At 45.1% G+C, this 13575-nt stretch overlaps 1 protein-coding gene across 2 annotated transcripts in view; it reads left to right on the top strand.

Annotated features, from left to right (window-relative positions):
• LOC124173221 (sodium-dependent nutrient amino acid transporter 1-like) overlaps positions 1-13575 on the top strand; it is a 64363-nt gene that overhangs the window by 13457 nt on the left and 37331 nt on the right. The window contains exon 1 of one of the 2 annotated variants that reach the window (XM_046552761.1): positions 12691-13373. The exons of the other annotated variant lie outside the window; for it this stretch is intronic. The gene's annotated coding sequence lies outside the window, so the exon portion shown is untranslated. Of the gene's footprint in view, positions 1-12690; positions 13374-13575 lie in introns of those variants that run through there. 2 annotated transcript variants of the gene reach the window in all.

The raw sequence follows: 13575 nt of genomic DNA on the forward strand, positions 1-13575 counted from the left end.
GTCGGAGTCAGTGAGGTGGAGGAGGTGGGCAAGCAAGGGGTGAAAATGGCAAAAGGGGGGGCTCATCGGGGGGGCGAGGGGGGAGGAGGAGATGAGAGCCCTTGGCCCCGATTGCATCCCTCCGCACCCACGGAGAGGACTGACGCGAGCGAGCGGCCCTCTTGCCTCCGCACCCGCGCGCGGGTCAGCCTCGCGATCCTAAAAGGCCGACCACCAAACACTCATGTGCGAATTTCACTCGGGTTTTACTCCGGGTGACTAGTCCTTGAAAAGAACTCGCACACTACACCTCGCTCTAAGCTGATCGAATTTCGTCTTTTTTGGATGGCGCATAAACCATAAGCTATCATCTTAAAAATTTCAGGGTTTACAGGATGGAGAAAAATTGTATCAGGAAATTTTAAAACTGTATAGCTGATGCTAGTACGAACCAAAATTACTTATGATTGTTAGATCGAAAACTACAGAATTAATCTCTGAACTACAGAAAATTTGAGGCAAGCGCTCCGATTGGCCGCGAGTTCGCCTTTGTTGCCGGATGCCTCGGATACATGACAGATTACGAGATAAGGCAAAGCATTCGAAGCCATGAGTTGTCCGGATCATCCGGCAACAGGTTTAAGAATTTGCCACAGCGGGAATAAGCACTCCTCTTTCCACACGCTGAGAAGGTTCGCAATGAGGTACCATGAAGTCTTAGGCCAATTTTTAATCCTCTTTATTTTCATCGATGCACGACTCAGAGTCCTGTCCGAATGATGAAGGACAAGCGCATTGCGAAGGTACTCCAACGAGTATTAGCAATTACAGCAAAAGTATCATAAGTGCATTCAATTCAAAAGAACTATTATATCATCTCGATGAAGGTTAAGTATGAAAAATGAAAATTTAGTCTGCATGACGTAAATAATCCATCACGGATATGATATTGCTCATCAATTTCCTGAAGTCACGAATTTCATTGATTGCAACGATTACGCCGGTACTCAACGCGCCATGCAAATCAACGGACGGGTTGAAGTCGACCACAGTGGAGGAAAAGAAGTGTGTTTTATGTTCTGTGAGCATGCGAGGGAATTTCTTCTCGGAGAGAAGGGAAAGCAGTTGCCGGAAAAAAAATCCTTCCCTTCACGCGACGTTTGCGACCGTAATGCTCGTTTTTCTAATTCTCCTCACAAGGACAGGAAATAGCGATACGGGGAGTAGAGGCGAAAATACAGACGACCTCAACACAATAAAAGATTCAATGCACTGCGCTCTTAAGAACTTCCGTCAGTATTTCAAATCAAGGAGTACGAATCCTGCATCAATAACACATTACTAGGGACAAATTAGTCACAATTCAAGCTTTTTAATAAATAATGGAATAAAATACTCGTCACCGAACGAGTTTTTATTCGTAAACGCTTTAGAATCTACTATCAATGTTTAAAGACCAATAGAAGAGATTGAGATTGAAACCTAGTGAAGAATTGAGTGAAATAATCAATGTAGTTTTCCATGTTCTGCAGAGAAGAGAAGCGTGGCTAAAGGGAATTGGAGGAAAAAACGATGGATGAACTTTCGGAACTACGATTGCTAGGCTCTACTAAAGGTTGTTTTGAGCTCGTAATATTTCCAATAACGACGGCATTATTCCCTATATACAGACGCGATTCGATCAGATAGTTCGGAAAGTTAAATTTTTTCTCAATGTCCGTAGCTTTCTCTCCCTCGAAGACGGGCACAAAAAATTGGAAGACCGCGCGAGGCGCAATGTGGGACGAGGTCTGTAATAGCCTTTCTTGAGGCGGTTTGGCGTCGCGAATTTTCAACGGGCACTTTGTGCTGTGTCACCTGCGGGAGGCAGTGGAATGGCAAATAATTACGGGGGAAATGTGTGAATCTGCGAAATGCGGAATTCCTCCTTCCTCTCGCCGAGATTTGTTTGTTGGCTTCCCCATTCCAATATGTCTCCTTCGGAACAGTGACGAATTAATAATTAAACGGCGATGACAGAGGGAGAAAATTAATATTCCTCTCAAATTCTTATCTTCCACGGTCCGTTTCACTGCGACCGAATCGCAGAGGGGAATTTTTCGAAAACTGACCAAATCCCCGAAAGTAAATAGTGATTCGAAAGTGTTTTACAATTAAATTCGTGCGTAGGTTTCCGCGGCGTTGTTCACGTTGACTGCTAATTTTCGGGTTCTCCAGCCGCGTCTGTCGTTTATGGTTGACAGTTTCGGTTGTTTTACAGTTAGTGCAGCCTCCACTGGGTGAACAGGAGTAGTGTTATTAGCATGGTTTTCATATCTATTATATTAATAATTTCATAGTGTAAACAGAATCCTCTTTCGAAGGGCTCTGGGCGTCATGAGTGTTTTGAAAAAGAAGAACGGAAATGTGATCATGGTTTTACGACTTCCAACGCTTTATTTCACGCATAATGAAGACAGTTTGGTCGCTTATCCCGCCACGCCAGAAGAGAAGGCCGATAACTATGGTCACATGTGCTCCTCACCGAGGAATCCTTAGTAAGAAAATAACAGAAATTGAAATACTTCAGTCGGAGGAAAAAAGAATACCCAACGGAAAAAATCACTAAGGGCTCAACATCTGGTGGTTATTTGTGTAACCTACGATACTCGAGTTCACAGTTATTTCTTAATAATGCCATAAAAATATATCTATGGGCAACTCATCACATTGAAACTATTTTTCGCGATGGTGATTTGAACGCTCGGTTAGCGCGCATAGCTCTCGGCCGTTGAAGTCTCCCGCCGTTGGCTCAGATCTCCTGGGGGCAATTAGCGCACCGCGGAGGTAAAGTTGGCAGAGCGTTCCAATACCGGTCCACGGATTCAAATCTTAGTGGTGTCTTTGAGTGAAAACTACCCCCGAAAAACAGTGCGATGGTGCCCGGGGAGAGAAACTGCCCCCACCCCCTGAAAGTGCGAAATTCCCACACCTGTGGATTATCGAGGTGTAAAGAAGAATAGAATCATACGCGTCTTCCAATTTCGGTTGCGAAACCTCACTTTCCGGAAATTAGTCGCGACTGTGAAGCATATCAGCCGTCCTTCGGGAGGCAAGCGACCTCCACTTCAAGGGCCTGGGGTCACTGGCGCCGATGGGAGATGATGTCGTCTAAGGGCGGGGGAGATTGCACGCCTATTTGGACGAGGATATCCCAGACAAATGAAGAACCACGCTCCAACCAAAGGAGAACCTCCGTCAGCAGCAACAGCGAGGGACCCGAGTTTGAGACGTCGAGAGCGAAGCAGCACCACTCTTTCACGTTGTCATGCAAAAGCCTTCACTCAAAACGCTTGACAAATCCTAGCTAAGGTCCTAATATCCTAGCAAACGCACTGATGCAGGATTACTCACTTCCAGCCGTGCGCACTTCCTCCCGAAACACGAGGATTCGCTACCGCAACAGAATGACGCGAACAATGGACGCACGCAGCCGGAAAATTGGCGGCTGGGATTGGACAGTGGCACGCTTGCGCAGATTTAAGCGGTATGACTTCGGAATTCTCCCACTCCCCAGGACCCATCACTCTTTCCTCGATGCTGAGCACTTCATCTATGATATCCCCTGCGAGCCACGTATAGGGTGTTTGGCAGGGGATGACCAAAAGCAGTATGCAAGGGGATCCCCTCATGCAAACCAAGAGGTCCGCAAAGTATTACACATAATAACAACAAAAAATAAGTGCACATTCATGCAAAAGCAAAAATCGTCTTTAATTGGAAATTCCTAGAGTATATCGATGTAAAGTTAGGGCCATAGCATTTTGCAATAATATTCACTTCAAAATTACAGAACATTTGCATTTTGCAGTAATATATTCTTTGTGTTGGCTAAAAATTCATCTACGGCTCCCCTTTCCCGGTTCCTTATTCAAAGATTATTTTCACCAGACCATCGCGTCTCCTGATGTGGAAGATTAAGAATCAAAAGGTTATGATATCTTGTGTTCAACGCTGTTGGCTGGAAATTTGAACTGCGACCCATTTTTGCATATGATACGCTTTTGCATAACATAATGGCGGGTGATTAAATCATGAAATGCCACCATATTGGCAACAAGCCACTCTCGATACATTGTGGCCTCGTTAGCGCTCCGTTTGCGATAGTGCGTTGCATAAGCTGAGGGCGTCGAGGATGTGTGCCCAAGGTGCATTTCGAAATCCGCTCTTAGCTCCCAGAATGCAATAGGCGGGTGTGGGACCCCCGGGAAAACAGAAGGAAGAGCCCCGTGGAAATGCGGAAACGAGAACCTGCTGGTCAGTTGGAATGAAGTATGCTCGGAGTGGATTTCGGACATAACAATGGAGCCCTGTTTCACTCGGACCCGAAATCGCACTTCCATGCAAACATTCGGAGGATGAAAGGACCAGTTCTGAGGAAAAAATCGTCCTCGTTCAGCCATTCTATCTTGAATATGTAAAAATAGAAACGCGAAAATCGCCGCTCACTTTTCATGAATCGATGGCGACATTACAAATGTGGCTGATTCACTCGCTCGGGGAGAACCTTTCATCGACGGAAGGAATCTATCCCAAGAATGGAAACAAATGAGGAATGAGGGGCGGCTCCCGAGGCAGAGGAGGAGCGGAGAGGAGGAGGAATGAGGAGATCGCGACTTCGCGTTCAACTTATTCCGAATAAGAGTTAAAGGCGTCGATCATTCGCCGAGACTAGCTCAACGACTAAGAAAAGATTAAACAATTGAAAAAAAAACGAGTCTCTTGATTCTTCACATACGACCCGAAACAGAAATAATACAATGAGAACGAGGCTATCATTCATCGTTCATAATCATTATTGCGTAAAATGTATTACGATTTCAAAATGTATTAGATAAGTTAAGAAAGAGTGCTAATTTAAAGAGTCGTTCACAGACTCCAGCTGTCTGGCTTCGAAGATTATCGGAAGTTAATATCCGGCCGCGATTGTTTCTCATCCTAGTTCGGACATTCTTGAGAACGAGTTTCATTCCATTTCCGACGAGCGAGAATTCGCGACATTCCATAAACCACTCTCTTGAGACTGCAGGAGGATACTTAGCCTCCTATGTTTGGAGACGATGAAATTCGATCTATAGTCCACCAGCGATCAGACAAAAAGATGATGGCATTCGAGTAACAAAATTCAACACACCAGTTGAGTTCCGTACTCGAACTCTACCTTGTGCTCAAACATTAGCAAACTGGACATTGCGACCCGAGAGCCTTGACACAATAGGACTCGTAATTCTCCATTTTTCGATCCGACGGCAACCACTCCGAAAGAAAGACGTTCCTGTCGCAAGTGAGCTGATGTCGTCACCAACTCATACCAAGCGTGCCACCGCGTCTCTGCAACTCCTCGGTTTTGAGCACGGGCATCGTGAAACTATCGTGCCATTTGGAAACCTTGGGAAAAGGCTCATGCCGATCGAGGAAATGAGCCGTAACTGAAATAGCGTCACCAATCCATGAAAAGTGGTCTGCAATTTAAGCGTAAATTTTAAGTTTCACTAAAGAGAGAAGGGCTGAATGAGGAAGGTTTTGTTTTGTTGTGACTTATCTTTCCATTCCTTCGAACGAATTTTGTTAATGCATTATCATTCCGGGTCGGTATGAACTACCTCATTGGCTACACTTGAAACTATTCCTAATCTGATAATGGTTTTGCATTGAAAGGGAAACTTGGGTAAAATTAAAAGTTGTTGTAGTGGAAATCTGCACCATGCCTTTCCCGTACAGACGAAGTCCATTCCATTTCGATGAAATCTTCGTTTATTTTAGTTAGAGAGATTTGAATACACTCCGAAAACAATAGATAGCACAAGCATTTGTACCAGATTGGCCTGTCAGGGAACTGCTGATGATGATGCCCCATCTCAGAACTCGGGTGAAAGGGGACTTTGAAATTGTGACGAAGGAATCCACCGAAGCAAAGTCTGGAGCCTGATCATAAAACGAAACGACCAATCAGCTCCGAAATGAAACACAGACAGCGCACAGACTCTTCAAACGGTATGAGAATCCCTCATCACGATGGATAACTCTTCCGTCGAAACTTGGGTAGCCAGGGACTCCATCACCCGGGCGGAGGTTCAAGAACTCTTCAGCTTAACAATTCTACGGGAAAATCGCTCATCATTTGATTTTGCATATTCGACCCAATTGTCTCTCGCCCATCCTTGGTGCTCCTTCCCGAGGGAATAACCCGTTGAATCCGTTGATAATTCTGGCATCTTTCGAATCGATGCTGCTGCTGCGGTCATTGGCCGTGTCATTGAGGACTGGGCATCGCAGAGTCATCGCGTCCACAGGGAAAGAGGTCAGCGCGCGCGCGCAAGTCACTGCGCGGCAGATTCGCGCACGGGTCAGGGCCGCCAACTGCTCCGATGATGCAGTGCCTTGTGCGGTGGGATCAGTTGCCACCACCATGATCCGCGCTTTGATAGAAGACCATACCGGCAAGAGATCACGCGAGAAATTCATTCACATTCAGCTGCAAAATGTCAGGAAACCTACGGAAGACGAATGTCAATTAAATGGCAAGGGTAGAGTGGGGACGTGGAAGACTAGTGGGCAGAGTGCTTGGCTGCTGATCCAGGGGTCTCGGATTCGAACTCCGCGTGAGGCCTTCGCACACTTCCAAAGAGAAATTCTCGAAGAAGATGGTCGTCCAGGGAAAGGAACTGCTCCTGCCATAAACGAATGAAATTCACTTGCGTGTAGCTTAGTCCAGGATAACATATTAGACTTCTTCAAATCGTTCGAAATAGCATCGAAAATTATGAATTTGATAGATTATATAATGACGATTGAAACTTTGTCACCAGCCCTAATTATAGTTTATCTCGCCAAAGTGACTCACCAAGTGAGCCGTTACTTTAGGTAAACCCATTTAAATGCACTCTGTACCGACTGCAGAATCTCGTTTTTTAATATTATTAAAAACACTAATAGAAAGAAATCACTAATTATTCACAGTCATAATTTATATGGGTCTTTGCTTGCTCCTAAATCGTGGGAAATAATAAATAAAGGGGAATATTTCGTTTCTTGTTGCCTGATAAAACATTGCTTCATGATGAGGAAGTCATACACTAGTTTCACAAAGAGAGGTTTACGGATGAGCGGTTTAGTGCTTGGAGTTAGTGCTTCGACGTGGAGACAGAAAAAGCCAATTGGTCTTTGTTTGCGTTTCCCGTAAGAGAGCGTGTTAATTGAATAATTAATTTTGCTGTAATAAGCCGAGACTGCCAAAGTTTTCTGAATGCACGGGCTTAAAATCGCACGCCATATGTCTCCACGTTCCAACGTTAGGAGGAATACGTCGCTCCTTCTTCAGTTGACCACTATGGATAAAACAATGAAGCGAAAAGGATTCCTGAAAATGTTCCCGTTAATGATATATGCAACGTCATATTAGAGATTCAACGGTGTCAGGCGAGATGCCGTGGAACACGCTATGAGGATAAATAAAAAAGATTTTGCAATGTCTACTTAGGTTTTTAAACGAGTATAACGCGTTTCAGCGCTTCTGCGTCATGATCAGGTGCACTGCCACCACGGAGGAAATATCCGGATTTTCGTGAGTGGTAGATTGGTATGAAGAATGAGGTGAGTGCTGATTTATAATTATTTCGCAACACACCCATCCATTCCGCGAGTCCCACAAGTGCTGCGGGCAGAGAAAGCTCCGCCTCCGCCTATCTTCGAACGTCCGCTAAAGGATCCTTCTTTTTTTTCTGCGAGTTTCTATGGGCCTAACGCAGTAGGAGGTCGCCCATGGGATAGGCTCTTGCTTTCGGTTTCCGACGTGAGTGTCAGCAATCGTCTCGAAAGGTACGACGAAAGAGCGAAGCACCACCACACATTCATTTCTAGTGCGAATTTATGCCATGCGCGTGCCTGCCTCTTTGGTTGCCAATCTTACGGTCCTAGTTTCCTCCAGGGAGCCGTATCCACATTGAGGAGACCCATTCTTAAAATTAACTCGATCGGAGAATGTGGAATTAGCGTGATTGAAACGTAATCGTCATCATCATAAGTCAAAAATCCGAGTCCGATTTGTATGACGCAGCTCTCCGCTCTGCTTTCAGCTGACCTTATCTCACTCATGATTTTCCTCCAGTTTACTTCCTTACAAACGTGTCCTAAGCAATCCATTGTGGACCTTCCATTACCTTTTCAACCGCCCTCTTTTCATTAGACGATTGTCTAAATCACGCCTCATGACGTGATCGATTGAGTTACCCGTCTTCCTATCCAAGGGCTTTTAGAAGGCCTGCCTTTTCTTCCATCTCTCATGCCATTTCCTCATGATTACTCGAGTGTTCCATTTCATCTTCAGCATTCTTCGGCAGCACCACGTTTCGTATTCTTGTGTTCATCAAAAGTTGGCGCCAACTTCCGCGCTTTCTCATTTTAAGGTTAATGAGAGAACGGTTGAATGTGGACGAATTTTTTCGTTGTTATGTCTCTCCCTTCCATGTACCGACATTTTTTTTTCCTAAAAGTTGAGATGACGGGTGTGGGCGAATGACCCTGTTGTCGCACTCTTTGGAATAAATGGTGAAATCTGCGAGGTGCCTGAAGGTGTCGTGGACGGTTCGCTTCAGGATTTGGGCCGATACGGTCTCCGATTTGGCCGAAAATCGAAATGAGTGAGAGAGATACTCGCCCGCAGGTGACAAGTGGTCGCACGAAGACAGAGGGGCGTGAGGTGGCAGGAATGTTTTTTTTCATCGTCCGTTCGGGTAATGGAGAACGCTCGCGTCTTGCGCACCTACTTCTGTCAGTCCGTCGCAATAACCTCAAAGGTCATTCAAATATCACTCTCATGATGATTGATGGTCAATCACTCAGGATGAAAAAAACACTCCAGACTTTCTAAATTTCTCTTTAGAAAAAATAGGAATCGGATGTAACTGGAAAAAACCAATTTGGAACCGGCCATAATAAACGCCAAATCTTGAATGAGACGTCCCAAAAAACACCGAACCATAGAACATGTGAAACGATGATATACTGGATAATTCCATCGAAATGTTACTCGTCTGGAGTGCTCCGTTCAAACAGCGAGTGGCCATGAATGATGGAAAGGTATGTAATGCTATGGCGAGTGCCATGTTTAGGCAAAACTGCAGCATAAGTGGATGCGAACCACGGGATACGAGAAAAACTGAAAATATAATTAATACATAAATTAAATTCCAGAGCGTTCAAATTTGGAATATCACACTTCACTCGTAAACAGATAAGGGATTTTAATTTTTTTCTCCGCATAGATTATTAATGAGATGTCAAGAAATAATAATGTTACAGCGAAAAGGAAAAATAACATGTTTTCTTGAAAAGAATGCAAGGATTCAAACGTATTATTGCGGGTGTGTTATTTATTTTATTTTCGCTGAAATTTTAGCTTGCGAATTTCTTCGCCGTGGATTTCTCCATTGAAGTGTTTCATCGATGGCATTCATTCCATCGGTTCGCTCTCATCTTGTTGTGATCAATCACTGTGACTCTGCCCCTTACCGTTCGCCCGAATTTGCATTTAGCTTATCTGAAATCCTTGTTTACCAAGCCTGTACATTGCACGCGCCCCCTAGGCCAATTGAATCGCTGCTGATTTGACGTGGAGGCGTGCACCGAAGCAGCTCACCGCTGTCGTCACGTGGAGCGCTCTCGTTTTCCCCGTGCGCAGCCAAACTCTTATTTGCAGTGCCGGGGATCGATTCCCGCGGTACTGTGTCGCGGTGTGTCTCGTACGTTGCAGCACTGCAACCGCAGCTCGCTTCCCGTGCCGTTGACTCTCTTATCCGCTGGCTGCTGCTGCGGTCGGAAGTCCGCCTTTATCACGTGGAACCGCAATTAAAAGTCCACTCTCTCCAAGCGCACGCAGCAAACGCAAGAAGGGAGAAATGCATACACACACGGAGACTCTTCAAATGCACGGAAGAGTTTCGACGCAGTCTGGCGCCTTCGTCGACCGGGAGAACGAAATTAGTTCATTTGAAGAAAGTTAGTGAATGACCGGCCGTTCTTTCGTCTCGATGAAATACTCGTTCATAAGCAAGCCTTTTAGACAATGTACAGGAGAAGTTGTAAATACTTAAGTCTTTAATTTCATAGTTAAAATTAAATAACTCGGTTTTATTCCACAAAAAATTATAACACGCAGTTTCAACACTTACTGCCGCTATTGTCTGGTGAAAAATGTTTAAAGGACTAGTGCGAAGTGTTAGAGCCCTGATCGGTGCGTGTAATACATTCTGTGGACTAAAGCAAAGTTTTATTCATTATTAATCCTACAAACTTCAACAAAATTAATTAAAATTAACTAATAATCAATTGCTTCAGTTCGTTTAGAATCCCGTTGCCTAGACGGTGCACAGCGGGCTGAAATCGTAAAATGCTAGCCAAATCCTCTTCAAAACTTTTCTCCCTACAAGGAAGTTGAAACTCAGCATGACATTCTCAAGTAACTTTCGCATAATATGCCGCATTGATTTCATACTTTAATGGCAGATTAAAAATATATATTGGGTCAAAAAAGAATAAATATCGCGAAAAATCCCCTGCTGCGATTTTTCTCAAATTAACCAATTTCAGGCTATGGATTCACTCCAATGGATTGCTTACTTGATGATAAAAAATAGATACTATAATTTTGATGTGTATTTATTGTTCTTTAGTTGCGTGGATTTTAAAGGATTTTCTTTATATTGGCTATATATATTTACTCAACAAAATCGCGGGATCTGATTTCAGCCTATTATTTAACGTAGATAAAAGTAAGTAATTCCGCCAAGTGATTCATACCTTACCATTCTACTTAGAGATTTTTATTCTAAATAAAAGTTCTGAACGCATCCACGACCCCAATTTTTAAATATTAGTAATCGATCGTTCTCCGATTCCGCTTCGATCAGGTCGACTTCGGTTCCGGACTCCGGCGCGCCGTGGCGTGGGCAACTTAAAACGCGTGGAACATTTCGGTGGCTGGAATTAATACGCACTTCTGGGAATCGCGGACTTAAAATATTGACACAAGCGATGGGCTTGCGGTCGCTTCGAAATTAATAAAATCTGATGGAGGGCGTGAGAGACGGGGGGGGGGGGGGGGGGGGGGCTGAGGGGGCTTCGGATTCGGCGCGAGGGTTGCGGCACGCCGCGTGCACGTGATTTTGTTTTAATCGACGAGTCACGGGCGGCCCAGCTTTTCAGCAGAAGGCTGTCTGTCTCGCGCGTGTGTATGAGTTCCCTAGATGAGGAGGACATCGCTTAGTGGGAGCAATTGGAAGTTGGGGTGGGGGTGGGGGAAGAGAATTGGAATCTGTCTCCCTCACTCTCGCTCGCCGCTATTCACTTTTTTTCCCATCGACCCCCCTGTCCCCCAGACGCACGATGCATGTAATAATCCACGCTGCGAGCCACGTGACTATGAGCCGCACGTGCCTAGACTGCGATAGGGGCGCCATGTGGCGGCAGCGGCGAAATGCTGAAGCTATAAAGGGGGCGTGGACTGGGATAAGCCCCCCTCCACCGAAAATGCAAATCTGGGAACTCAAGCGCCTTTTTGACATTTGGACGCCGTAAAGAAGAGGACGGTCGCACTTAATTTGTCCCTATTATATTCTCATATACTTATTGAGCGATTGCAGTGTTCATTTAAGGCACCTTCGTTACAACGAAAAAACTTTAATTTTTTATCTAAAAGTTCATAAAACCTTTTGCATTAAACTGACAAGTAAATTCATGGTGTGTTTTTACCGAGCATGAGGTGAAAGAAAAGCATTAAAAACCAAATTCAATCAGGGGTAAATTATAAAAAATATATCTTAATGGAATTTTTCTACATTTTTCCAAGTTTGGGCAATGATTCGGGTGAAATTATATAGGCAAATACGGTCATTGTTGGGAAATTAAAAAGTGACCGCCTTCTGCGTGCGGCTCACTTAGAGGGCTCATTTTTGCCGAAACCGTTCATTTCCATCGCGCTTTCTCGTTGTCTCGAGCAATAATTGACTCATTGATCAGTTAGTTTTAAGATCCCATAGCTCTCCGAATGCGGTCGTTTTCATTCGGAAATACAGAATAAAACTTCGAAGCCCGGAAAGGGCATTTAATCATTTTTGAAAGGGCACGCCCGTGAAAATGCTGCCGAACGTAAGTGCGTGTTTCAGTGGAAATATGCAAGCGTGTCTATTGCGCGGCCTATCGAGTGGGTGGGTGGGGGCAGCATTAAAGAGAGCGCTCCCCCACCCACCCAAGCGCCACCTACACACCCACCCCCCCCTCCGATCCACCTGTTGCCGCCGGGACACCCATTCGGTCACAATCACGAGAGGAGCCGGACGCGACGCGCTCGCCTCCTTCAACTGTCTCATTCTCTCGCGCAAAGAAGGGGGAGGGATCTCTCTGTTCAGAGGTCCGCCAATCGAATCTGCTTAAGTGGACACCTTCTCGTCTTCTGCCCAAGCAGCTGAACTGTCTCACCTGCTCAAGTTCGAGACCACGTTCGTGTTCGTGCCGTTCTTTATCTCGAGCCTCGCATTCCTCGCTTTCGGTGCAATACTGCAAGGCCGCATAGCTTTGGTCCTCCAGTGTGTGGTTGAACCTCATGACATTATCACTGCAACGCTTGTCCAAATAGAATATCCATCCATTCAAGAGAGCCTTCTCGCCGTACACCCCCGCAACGTTACTGAGGGACATATTCGCTAAAATATGTACGAAGTCGTTCTAGTGATAAATTTCACAACAATGAGCACCGAATAACAATTGAAGGATTCGGAGGAATGACTTCAAGGGTGGGCGCTGTTTTCTTCAGTTTTCTACAGTATTGGCTGATTGGTTTCGAGAGGATTTGAGGAATTGAAGTATTGGAGCAGCAAGGAAGTCCTACTCGATGCTGAGATAGAAGAGAGAAATCGGAGAATTCGAAGACTTTAAGCCTAAATCGGCCGATGTTTTCTTCAGTATTCTTCAGAAGTGACTGAAGAGTCACTTCAAATTAGGGAAATAGGGGAAGTCTCGGAGCAGCCGATAAGTCGTCGCAAGATAATCTGTGAGCATCAGTGGTCTTCTCCCAGTGTGTCCAGCCAGAGGGTGCCAGCTGTATTCTCATAACGAGAAGAAAAAAATCTCCCACGCATTCTTCGCATTACTTGTGCCCTTCCTAAGGTCACATCATTCGGGAGACCACGGTTCGACTTCCGAAGAGCCGAGTTGAATGGACGGAGAATGTGTTTCTCCTCGCCGTTTGTCCGAATTCTCTTCATGCCATCTCCTCCTCATTAATTGCAATCTACGATTCCATCGGCGCCGATGAGAAGGCTCTCTGAGTCAGTAAAACTGAAGGAGAAAGAACAACAGAGGTACGTACCCATTGGATTCGGTGATATTGAAATTGACCGAGAACCCAACATTAAGACAATTGGCGATAAATAAAAATTGTTTCGGGAGGAATCTGCAGTACTTTAGGAGTCGGTGAGGGAGACCATTTGGAGTATTTTTGTCCATAACGATGGGGTCCTCTATCAATAAGCTGTGGCAACGCAATCATTTTGTTGGATGCAC

The sequence above is a fragment of the Ischnura elegans genome, chromosome 1, assembly GCF_921293095.1.
Source record: "Ischnura elegans chromosome 1, ioIscEleg1.1, whole genome shotgun sequence".
Classification (NCBI taxonomy): domain Eukaryota; kingdom Metazoa; phylum Arthropoda; class Insecta; order Odonata; family Coenagrionidae; genus Ischnura; species Ischnura elegans.